The sequence below is a fragment of the Cynocephalus volans genome, chromosome 9 (genome assembly GCF_027409185.1).
Source record: "Cynocephalus volans isolate mCynVol1 chromosome 9, mCynVol1.pri, whole genome shotgun sequence".
Taxonomy (NCBI): Eukaryota; Metazoa; Chordata; class Mammalia; order Dermoptera; family Cynocephalidae; genus Cynocephalus; species Cynocephalus volans.
Window position 1 is genome coordinate 147,170,412 of NC_084468.1, and position 11,825 is coordinate 147,182,236.

An 11,825-nucleotide genomic window follows, 5' to 3' on the forward strand; every position below is an offset into this window, starting at 1 on the left:
CTGCTTTGGATTGAATGTCCCCCAAAAGCTTGACCCCCACGGTGACAGTGTTAAGAGGGTGGGAAATGCTACTGTGGTAGTTGAAAGGTGGGGCCTTGAGGAGGTGATTGCATGATGAGGACCACCGTGCCCTTGTGAATAGATTGATCCATTCTTGGAATTGTGGGCGTGGCTGCGAGGGCTGTAGAAGGAGAGAGCGTGGAGACTTAGTTACCACTCTGATCCTGCCTTTCCTGAAATGTGATACCTTGAGTCAGAAGCAAAGCAGCAGCGCACCAGATGTGTTCCCTGGACTTTGAAATTCCCAGCCTCCAAAACTGTAGGCAATAAACTTAATTTCCTTTACAAAGTACCCACTTGCAAGTAATTCGTTATGAGCAACAGAAATGGACGAACCCATGAACCCATCTGTAGATCTATTTGCCACTGTTCCCCATCTCACTTCATTACCTCTTTCCATTTGGTTTCTGCTTACACTTTTTTTACCCACTAAAATAGTGCTGACATGAATATTATTCATTTCTTCATTTTTAATGCAACACAAGGATGTGTATATTTTCAAACACAGAATTACCAAAAAAAAAAGAAAAAAAAATACCATCAACGTCTAGATATACAGGTGTTTTGACAGAGTACAGGGAAAGACATAGGTGCTCTGAGAGCACAGAGAAGATGCTATATAAGTTGGTGAAGAGAGGGTCAGTGGATTCACGACGTGAAACATTCTGTCAATGTCGAGTACAGTTGAAGATTTGTGTACTTAGCACCACAGTATTAAGGAGAAAAGTGAAATGATATGATTGGCTTTCTAAAAGGTTATCCTCATTGTGGAGTGGAGCACAGGTAGTAAGAGGGTGGGATGAGGTGTGGAGACCCGTGACAGCTACTGCTGTATTTTATGTAGGAAATTAGGTGGCTTGGACGGACGATGCACAGTGGCAGTGGTGCGATCGGTTCCCACATAAAGAAGCATATGTACTCTGGGGTCTACAACTCGTTTCGGAGACACGTCTATTTCTGGGACAATAAGCAAGATTTCATAATAAGTCTTGACATCTTCTACAGAAAATCTGCCATCTGTACCTGTTCTTTCATTAGAATTACCTGAAGTCTTCCAGGACAGTCCCTTTCCCAGAGAGGCTCAGAAACCAGACCACTTATTCAATTAGAGGAGTTCCACTGGACAAGCAATAGAATGAGAACAGATGCCCTGAGTCACATCTTCTAGGGTCTCATCCCCTCAGCCCCTCCCATCCCGCCGTGGGTGCAGCAGATGCAATCAGAGAGGAAGCTGGGAGTGTGGTCAGGAGCCTGTTATTGGAGACCTGCTGATTGCATCCACAGTCCGTCCAATAGGACAAAAGAAAGGAACATCCCTCTGGCTTATAAGGCTGATGGGGCCAGATTCGGCCATTACAGTGAAAGGAGGAGCTGACCAGGTCAACTCGGATGGCGGAAGTCACGTCTTCACTGCATGGACAGGAACCCTCAGTCCTGAAAGCACAGTGCCGGCTGCACCACCCAGGCCTGGGGACACACCTGCAGCTCCCCCAAAAGTGCAAAGCCAAGAGCAGAGCAGGGCGTGGGTGAGTCTGGTCATTCAGATACAGCCCGAGCCCCAGGTGGCATCAAACAGCAGAGGCCACATCCCCGAGACTGGGAGTGAACTGGCCAGGTGAGACGCCTCTGCGTGGTGTTGCTGGTGGGTAAAGGGGAACTGAGCTCACAGGGATGTCTGGGAAGCCTCCCTGAGGAGGAGAAGTGCTGACCAGATTCACTGTGGAGAGACTGTCACTAACACATGTAGTTTGGGGGGAGGTGATTGGTGCAGGTCTTGCTGTGCATGTGACCCCTAGATCTTAGTGTGTCCGCTGGTCACCTGGAGTAGACGTGAAAGACTTGAAAAATGCAAATATTTTAGGGAATTCCTGAATCTCTGCCATAACATATCCCTATCATCTTAACCAAAAGTTCTCATGAGATTTGTATTCGTATTTATGTTCTCAACAATCTAAAAACAAGTCGGGTGGGGTGGGGTGTCTAGTAGTTATTCTTGTGGAAGATCAGCCCCAATAAGACAGGGGGTTGAGCAGGCTGGACTCTTCATGGCTGCTCTATATTTAATAGGTCATAGGACTCTGTTTCTTGGTCAGATTTTAGGTCAAAAATTATTTTCAGTAAATTTCCCTGAAAGACACTATATTAGCCTCCCATCAGATCATCTATAATGCCTGTTTTTCTCTCTTTTTGTCATGTTAGTGCCATTGGTGGTCATTGCCTAAATTGAATTCAAAATGGTGATAGCGTTAATTTCTAGACCCTTTCAAAAATATTCTCCTGATAAACTACTTGGGAATTCGAGGTGCTCTTCCTATAAGAAAGAAACAATAAACATCTGATTAAGTTTCCTTTTAACGTGACAGTATCTCTTGTTCACAGAAATCACGTAGCGCCCTGGAGCTGTTGGTCTTTCCTTACCCAAGAGACGCCACAGCCAACGTCCCATTCTGGTGGAGAGCTGACGACCGCAGGAGAAGGGGGCAGGCGCAGTGAGAATTGGCTGGGTCCGTGGATCTTCTGCAAAGCCTCTTCAGAGACTGCAGGGAGGAGGCAGAAGACTCTTGAGGAGCCCGTGTCTCCCGAGGTGCTGACGTCCAGGAAGGAGGGTAGGAGCTGAGGACGTATCTGCTTCTCACTTTCCCTGGCCCCAGGACGATCAGACCTTTCTGAAGAGTCTCACACAGAAACCATCCCCACACGATGGCCTTAGCAGCCTTCCTAGCCGAGCTCCAGGCAGAGGCCAGCTGCCCCATGTGCCTGGACTACCTGAGGGACCCAGTGACCACTGACTGTGGGCACAACTTCTGTGGCTCCTGCATCCGCCAGTGCTGGGAAGACCTGCAGGACGTCTTCCCCTGTCCCGTCTGCCTCCACCACTGCCCTGACAACAGCCTCAAGAGGAACCCCCAGCTGTGCCACATGAGTGACATTGTTAAGCAGCTTCCCACCACGAGGAGCAAGAGGAGGCGGCAGGAAGAGAAAGCCCTGTGTGAGCAGCACAGTCAGGTGCTGGACCTGTTCTGTGAGAAGGACCTGGAGCTCTTGTGTCCCCAGTGCAGGGTCACAACTGAGCACCGGGATCACCTCCTCATGCCCATTGAGCAAGCTGCAGCTTCTCTCAGAAAGAGGCTGAAAAGCTACATCGAGCCCCTGAGGAAGCAAACAGAAGATGCTGAGATGGGGAGAGATGCCCAACTCTCAACCTCCATTGCGTTGAGGACAAAGGTGGAAAACTGGAGGGGGGAGTTGCACTCTCAATGGGAACAGCTCAGGCAGCTACTGGCAAAGAAGCAAGAGGCCGATTTTTTGGATTTACTGATGGAAGAGAAGGATGTTACAGAAAAACTAAGTAAAAACAGCACTGTACTTTCTCAACATATTTCTACACTAAGAAGTCTTCTAAGTGAAATGAGCGAAAGGTGTGCACAGTCTGACATGGAGTTACTGACAGGTATTGAGACCATTTACAGCAGATATGAAAACCTGAAAAGCCCAGCCATGATTCCATGTGAATTAAAGACCCCGAGCAGCTGTCTCCCTCCACAGTACATCGGCCTGCAGAAAGTGATCGACGCGTTTAAGGCGGAGTTGACACTAGATCCTGAGACTGCCCATCCCAATCTGATCATCTCAGAAGACAGAAAAGGTGTCGCCTATGGAAAGAGAACACAGAGCATTCCTTCCAATCCCAGGAGATTTACGTCCTACCCCGCTGTCCTGAGTGCTGAAGGATTTGCCGCAGGCAGGCATTACTGGCAGGTAGAAGTCAGGAGCACAGGTGACTGGGCTCTAGGTGTGTGCAAGGAATCATTCCTCGGTAATGCTGTCACTTCAGCACGGCCCAAGGATGGCTGCTGGCAAATTGAGCACTGGACTAGTCCAGGTGGCACCCGGGACAAAGGAAGACTCCTACGGATTGGCATTTTTCTGGATTATGACTTGGGAGAGCTTTCCTTTTACAATATGAGTAGCAGATCTCATATTTATACCTTCACTGATGCTTTTACAGAAAAACTTTGGCCTTATTTCTCTACCAGGCCTACTTCAAGCTCTCTTACAATCTGTGACATCACAGATGAATGCTGAGTGACCTGCAAGACTCTTTGCACTGTTTTATTTTTATTCTGAGTTCATGGAAGTGTTTTAGAATATTGTTTTATTCTAGTTTAATTGTTGCCATCAATGCCTTTGCAAGAATTTGAGTGATATATATATATATTTATATATATATATATATATATATATTGGAATAAGCAGAAGAAGCTCATTTCTTTGTTCTTCTGTTTCAAAAAAAAAAATTATCACTTGAGTAATTTCTGTTTTACAGGGATAATGAGGGAACAGATTACAAAATACTTTTAGCACTTCCAAAGGGGAGGGCTTCAGAATTATCATTCTTTTCTATCAATATTGTTTCCTCCAGAGAAGAAATGTATTCCATCATATTTCCCAATTTTACATTGTCATGTGTCCTCTAAGTTTACATTTCTGGAGCTTCTTCTGAAGCGAATGCTTACGAGTAGTTGGAAGACATGTATTTAGCAAGAGTCCTTGTACCTCGTGTGCTCCTGCAAAAAGAAAATTAATGGAACAGTGTTGAGGGGGCATGTTCCTAAGACTAACCTCCGACTCAGTGATGTGCTGGCAGGACTCCCAGCACCTAGAGAAGCTGATGCACTTCCAGTGATGAAAGGACAGTGATTAACATCAGCAATGGAGAGAAGGACACAGGGCAGAGCCCAGGAGAGAGCACCACAAGCTTCCAGTTGTCTTCCTCCATAACATGCAGCAAGAGGAGATAACAGCTAAGGCGGTGTATGTGCAGAGCAATCCTGTGTGACAGACACACGCGTACAGGACACACCTGTGAGGATGGAACGAGGAATGTAAAACTAAGTGTGGGACGATGGGTGTAGTGGGTTGAATCATGTCCCCCAAACTCCCTGAAGCTTGAATTATATTCCCAAGTTTTCTGTGTTGGAAACCTGGTCCCCACTCTGACTGTGAAATGGGTGGGAAATCCTGTCATGGTCATTGAAAAGGGGGACCTTGGAAAGGTTATTAGATTGGGGGAGTGTGCCATGGTAAATGGATTAAAAACGGTGGTCATGGGTGTGGTTCTGAGGACATTAGAAGGACAGTGCCTGACGAACTGTCTCTCTCTGCTCCACCACGTTCACAATGTGATACCCTGCCGTCACTGTCCCCACCCCCAAGAACTTCACCCGCTCTGTTCCCTGGACTTTGGACATCCCAGCCTCTGGAACTGTAAGCAATAAATTTTGTTTTCCTTCTAAATTACCCAGTTCTAAGTATTTTGTTATAAGCAACAGAAATAGACTGATACAATGGGCAATGTTGGGGTTTTTTTTGTCCTTTCATTTGAATACTTTTCCGCAATGACCTCTTAATGATAATATTGTTGAAACTCCTAGAATGAGTATTTTCTACGTGCTGAACTAAGTGTTTCTGTGCATTCTGGTGGAATTCTCATAGGACCGAGGCCCGCGTTCTCAGCAGGAGGCTGTCTCTGTAGTAGACGGGAGAGAGTCGGGACGGGTAAGGGATGTCCTCAAGAGGCACAGCTGGTGAATGTGAAGAGTTCAATTTTGTACCTATACTATATATATGTATATGTACAAGTTACTTGAAGACAAATGTACAGCCGAGGTTATGGATAAATTCTGTGTGTCCCCAAAATTCATGCATTGAAGCCCTCACTCCCAGTGTGATGGTATCAGGAGATGGGGACTTCAGGAAGTAATTGGGTGGAGTCCCCAGCACAGAACTAGTGCCCTTCTAAGATGACAAAGAGACACCAGAGTTTCTCTGCAACCTTGGAGGATACAGCAGGAAGTCAGCCTGTGAGGCAGGAAGGGGACCTTCACCAGAACCCAAACATGCTGCCACCCAGATTGTGGAATTCCCACCCTCCAGAACTGTCAGAAATAAATGTCTGTTGTTTAAACCACCCAGAGTATGGTACATATTTGTTATTGCAACACAAGCTAAGCAAAACACTAGGGAAAGTATATGAGCATCAGGCTGGGTGTCTAGTAGGTGCCACCTAAAAGATCATTGGTATTAAGTTATCTTCCCACTCTTTCTACCCATGATTTCCACTGGTCCAGCTAATATCAGTTTTACCTTCACCACTGGTACACAGCATTCAGAATTTTGCAGTTTAGAAAATATGTATGGTAAGTAGACCAAGTATTACGTAAACAGCCTGTTTGGGGTTCCTGAGACCACCCTCCGGTGGGATGATTCATTAGATGAACTCAAAGAACAGGCATATTGGGTGAAAGCCAGTAGAAAACAGCCCAACCTGCTCCTCTCACAGGCATCCCACCTACAGCTCTTCATACCCCCAGCAAGGATGTGTGAACCAGGCCAATTGCGACCACCTGGGAAGCTCACCTGAGACTTGGTGTCCAGGGTATTATCAGGGGGTCAGTTATAGGCATGGAGCCCAGCATGACTGACCTTAGCTACTCACTCTCTAGCCCCCTCGAGGTCACGTTGATACAGCATGGTTCGAGGCCTCAGGAATACACACACATTTTAATCAGGCAAGATATTCCAAGGCTACAGAAGGCATCACCCAGGATCCAGTCAAGGCCGGGACTCTGAAGATACACCTTTCTGGGTAAGCAGGCCGGCTGCCTACGTTATGGAAGGTGAAGTCCCCATAGGGCTGGATTACCAGAGATATGGAGTCCACCACCTCCAATCTCTCCACTCCCGACTTACACACAATCTGTCCCTCACAGGGACATCGTGGAAGACGTTCCACACTTGCCATCAGAGCAGCACCTCTGGGAACTTAGTCACACACACATAATAATTAACCCGCTTTCTTGACCCTTTAGGACAGCGTGGAATCTGGATATCTGTGTTTTTTGCAAATATATCAGCCGATTCTGGACAAGGCTCTTTGAGGGACTGGAAACCGTAATAAAGGACATGTGTTTTGAAATGAGCCAAACCCCAGTTTGGATTTCCTAGCGATGTGTGATTCCCACTGACCACACAGCAAGCGGGTCTCAGGGGCCAGTCCTCCACCCACCGAAGCCTGCAGGTGTCTCCTGCAAGTGGGATGGGCAGGGGAAGAACATATGGGGCTGGGGGAGCTGTTCTGCCGTCACTACAGTAAGCACCACGGTATCTTTGCCTTGATCTCAGAACTGTGGAGTTGTCCTCAGAATAACCAGTAGGGCAGGTTCTGTAGTTATTCGCTCTTTTTAGATGAACCAACTAAGCAACACAGGTGGAGAAAGACAAAAGATTTCCACCTGGAGCCTGCAGGTCGGCTACCTGCTGAAAGATCTTTCTTCCAGAGATGAATGCTGAGGGTGCCCAAACTAGCTCTTGCCCATAGATGCATCGTGAGTTCGTTTTATTCCATTTGTATAGGTGACTGGCAGGTAAGGGGATCTGAACCCTTGACCTTGGTGCTATAACATTTTGCTGTAAACAGCTTAGCAAACCAGCCAGCCCTGCTTCCTTGTTTTATATAAAATGTGTGGAAGAATAATGTCAGTACTTTGTTTTTATCCAGTACACACACAAAGTAATTTTAAATTGGTTTTTAAGTTGGAATATTGATAATGATCGTCAATGATGGTTTCATGGCACTTTATTATCCTGTTGTTTCCACTTTTCAAAAGTTTTCAATTTTCCATCATAAAATGTAAAAAAAGAATTAATTGAGAAAAAAATGTGAAACCATTACTGTGCTCATGTGAATCCCATATACTGTATACTGGATTCTTCTAGGGAATAATAACTTGTAGATATGTGGTATTCTTCTGCAAATCTGATAAAATGAATCACTAAAATGACATATATTGTTATTGGTGAATCCTGGTAGGTTGTAGGCAACAAGATACACACACTGACAATTAAGGTAGTGATACCACTCATGCGACAGTGTAAAAGCAAAGATCAATACCATATTGAACACTACGAAGTAAAAAGCAAGAACTGTTTGGCCCAGTTGGTTAGAGAGTGTTACAATACCAAGGTCAAGGGTTCAGATCCACAGCACTGGTCAGCAGCTGAAGGAAAAAGACAGAAAATAAACGCAAAAAAAGATCCGATAAGATATTACGGTTAAGAATTCCTAAGACCAAAATAACCTATCAGTAAATTAAACAGACTTACATCCAAGTTCTTAGTTTACAAAACTGCATCCTTAACTAAAGACAAATGAAATGGGTTTAAGTGGGTGCGATCTGGGGGCAGAGCTTGGGAATGGGATCAAGGATGAGGAGCAAATGTTTAAACACCAAGAGCACGGTCTTGCGTGAAATAATGGCAACGTGGTCTGCACTGAGCCATAGATCAAGTCAAGCATCTCACTGAAGGCTGCCAATCACCTCGCAGTTGCAACTTTAAGTACATGTCATTCTGTCTCATTTCTAAACCCGTGGGAAGATCTTATGCATTATTGTTTAGCCAGTTTCTTTCTAATAGATCCGTAAGCAGGTCTTTCTGGAGTGTCCCTGTAGGGCCTAGAAACAGAATTCCTGGGTCAAATATGCGACAGTTTTACTGAGAAATATTGACAAATATCTGTATTAAATGTTGGTGTCATGTTGCATGTGGGAATAGTCACTTTTTTCCTCTTTCAAAATTAATTTAAAGTTTTTATTTTGGTAAAAAATACATAACATGATGTTTCCCATTTTACCATTTTTAAACATAGAATTCCATGGAGATAATTACATTCCCAGTGCTATGTGCCTGTTACCTCTATGTCCAAGTCTTTTTCGTCATCTTAAACATAAGCTGTTCACCCATGAAGCAGCAACTTACCGTGATTCCTTTCCCTAGTTTCTGGTAAGCCCTACTCTACTTCTGTCTCTGAATTTATTTGCTTTCTAGTTTATTTTGTCTTAATTGACACATGATAATTGTATATACTTATGTAGTACAATGTGATATTTAGGTACATTTATACATTAATAAAAAGATGCAATTCTGCCTTTTGCAGGAACATTAATGAGGTTGCAGAAAATTGTGTTCAGTGAAATAAGCCAGGTACAGAAAGAGAAATACCACATGTCCTCACTCATACATGGAATAGTTGATGTCATAGAAGGAGAGAGTAGCACAGTGGTCACTAGAGACTGGGAAGGGAGGGGGAGGGGGCAACCAGAGAGGGTGGTCAGTGGATCCAAAATCATAGTGAGATAGGAAGAATAAGGCCTCGCGTTCCACAGCAAGGTAGAAAGACTAGAAACAGCAAAGTACTGTTCCTGAGACTCCAACGTCGGTTTGCTGGCTGCTCAATAGCCAGTAATTGAGAGACGACAGCCAGTGCCAGGACAGGTAACCTGTAATCAGGAAGCCGGCAGCCTGGGGAAATGGTGTGCTTACGTCTCAAGGACCATCTCCATCTCTCCCTGGTTTGCCAAAGGGTCTTATAGGGGTCTGTGGAGGACAGCTGATTCATGGTGACCAAGCAGGGACGAGCAGACACGCATGAGTGTTTCAGATAATCATCAAGGAACTTCCCTGGTGGGAGCTGACCAGCGTCGTCCTTCATTCTCCATGGGTTCAGTTCCTCTTATTCTCAAGTAAGGTTAGGCTGGTTAGCTAGTAAAGAACAGCCATCTGGATTAATAGATTTTCTCTGGTTATTTGGTGGACAATGTGAGAGCGAGTGTCACTGCGTTCTGACAGTTAGCTGCAGACTATGTGGTTTGGGTTCCAGGAGACAGCAAGCTTTGAAATTCAAAGGTTTAACAAACTGGAGTCACTTCTGTTCAGCCTCTGACATGACTATCTAACTGAAGTAGCTGGTACAGAGGATTTTGAATGTACCCAAGACAGAGATGTCACAAGTGTTTGAGGTGATGGATATGCTGATTACCCTAATCCGATCAACAGTGACTTTTTAATTGCTTGTGAATTGAACTTTAATTTTTCACAACTTAAAAACAAAAGTCTGAGCCCACTCACATTTCCACTGACAGTGAATCCATCTTCTTCCCATCCTCACTTAGTGGATCATATGGTTTGTATGCAGACCAGTAATATAGATTTGATCAATATATGTCAACATTGAATCCCCAAAATATGTATAATCAAATATGGTTCAATAAATAAGTAAATGAATAAATAAATAATAAAAATAAAATTTTTTCCCAGGCTGTGGACTGTGAAATATTATCATCTGATCTCATTGGTACTTTAATTAGCAGATAATTTTATTGGCATTTGTCTTCCCTCTGCAGTGAATTTTCTTTTCAATGCTGCTTGTCCATTTTTCTTCATTATTTGCTTTTTCTCATTAATGTGTAAAATGTATTATATATGCTGGATGTTAATACTTTACATTAGTGTGTTATATTTGTAACAAACATTTTTTGCATTGTAATTCCTGTCTTCTCTAGGACACATTGCTACTGAAGGGCACACCTGAACTGCTTTGGATTGAATGTTCCCCCAAAGCTTGACCCCCACTGTGACAGTGTTAAGAGGGTGGGAAATGCTACTGTGGTAGTTGAAAGGTGGGGCCTTGAGGAGGTGATTGCATTATGAGGACCACCGTGCCCTTGTGAATAGATTGATCCATTCTTGGAATAGTGGGCGTGGCTGCGAGGGCTGTAGAAGGAGAGAGCGTGGAGACTTAGTTATCCCTCGGATCCTGCCTTTCCTGAAATGCGATACCTTGAGTCAGCACCAAAGAAGCAGCACACCAGATGTGTTCCCTGGACTTTGAAATTCCCAGCCTCCAAAACTGGAGGCAATAAATTTAATTTCCTTTACAAAGTACCCACTCGCAAGTAATTTGTTATGAGCAACAGAAATGGATGAATACACGGACTCATCTGTAGATCTGTTTGAGACTGTTCCCCATCTCACTTCATTAACTCTTTCTCCTCTGTTTCTGTTTACACTTTTTTTATCCACTAAAATAGGGCTGACATGAATATTATTCATTTCTTTATTTTTAATGCAACACAAGTATATGTATATTTTCAAACACAGAATTACCAAAAAAAAAAAGGAAAAAAAAGAAAAAAAAATACCGTCAACATCTAGATATACAGGTGTTTTGACAGAGTACAGAGAAAGACATAGGTGCTCTGAGAACACAGAGAAGATGCCATATAAGTTGGTGAAGAGAGGGTCAGTGGATTCACGACGTGAAACATTCTGTCAATGTCGAGTACAGTTGAAGATTTGTGTACTTAGCACCACAGTGTTAAGGAGAAAAGTGAAATGATATGATTTGCTGTCTAAAAGGTTATCCTCATTGTGGAGTGGAGCACAGGTTGTAAGAGGGTGGGATGAGGTGTGGAGACCCGTGACAGCTACTGCTGTATTTTATGTAGGAAATTAGGTGGCTTGGACGGACGATGCACGGTGGCAGTGGTGCGATCGATTCCCACATAAAGAAGCATATGTACTCTGGGGTCCACAACTCGTTTCGGAGACACGTCTATTTCTGGGCCAATAAGCAAGATTTCATAATAAGTCTTGACATCTTCTACAGAAAATCTGCCATCTGTACCTGTTCTTTCATCAGAATTACCTGAAGTCTTCCAGGACAGTCACTTTCCCAGAGAGGCTCAGAAACCAGTCCACTTATTCAATTAGAGGAGTTCCACTGGACAAGCAATAGAATGAGATCAGATGCCCTGAGTCACATCTTCTAGGGTCTCGTCCCCTCAGCCCCTCCCATCCCGCCGTGGGTGCAGCAGATGCAATCAGAGAGGAAGCTGGGAGTGTGGTCAGGAGCCTGTTATTGG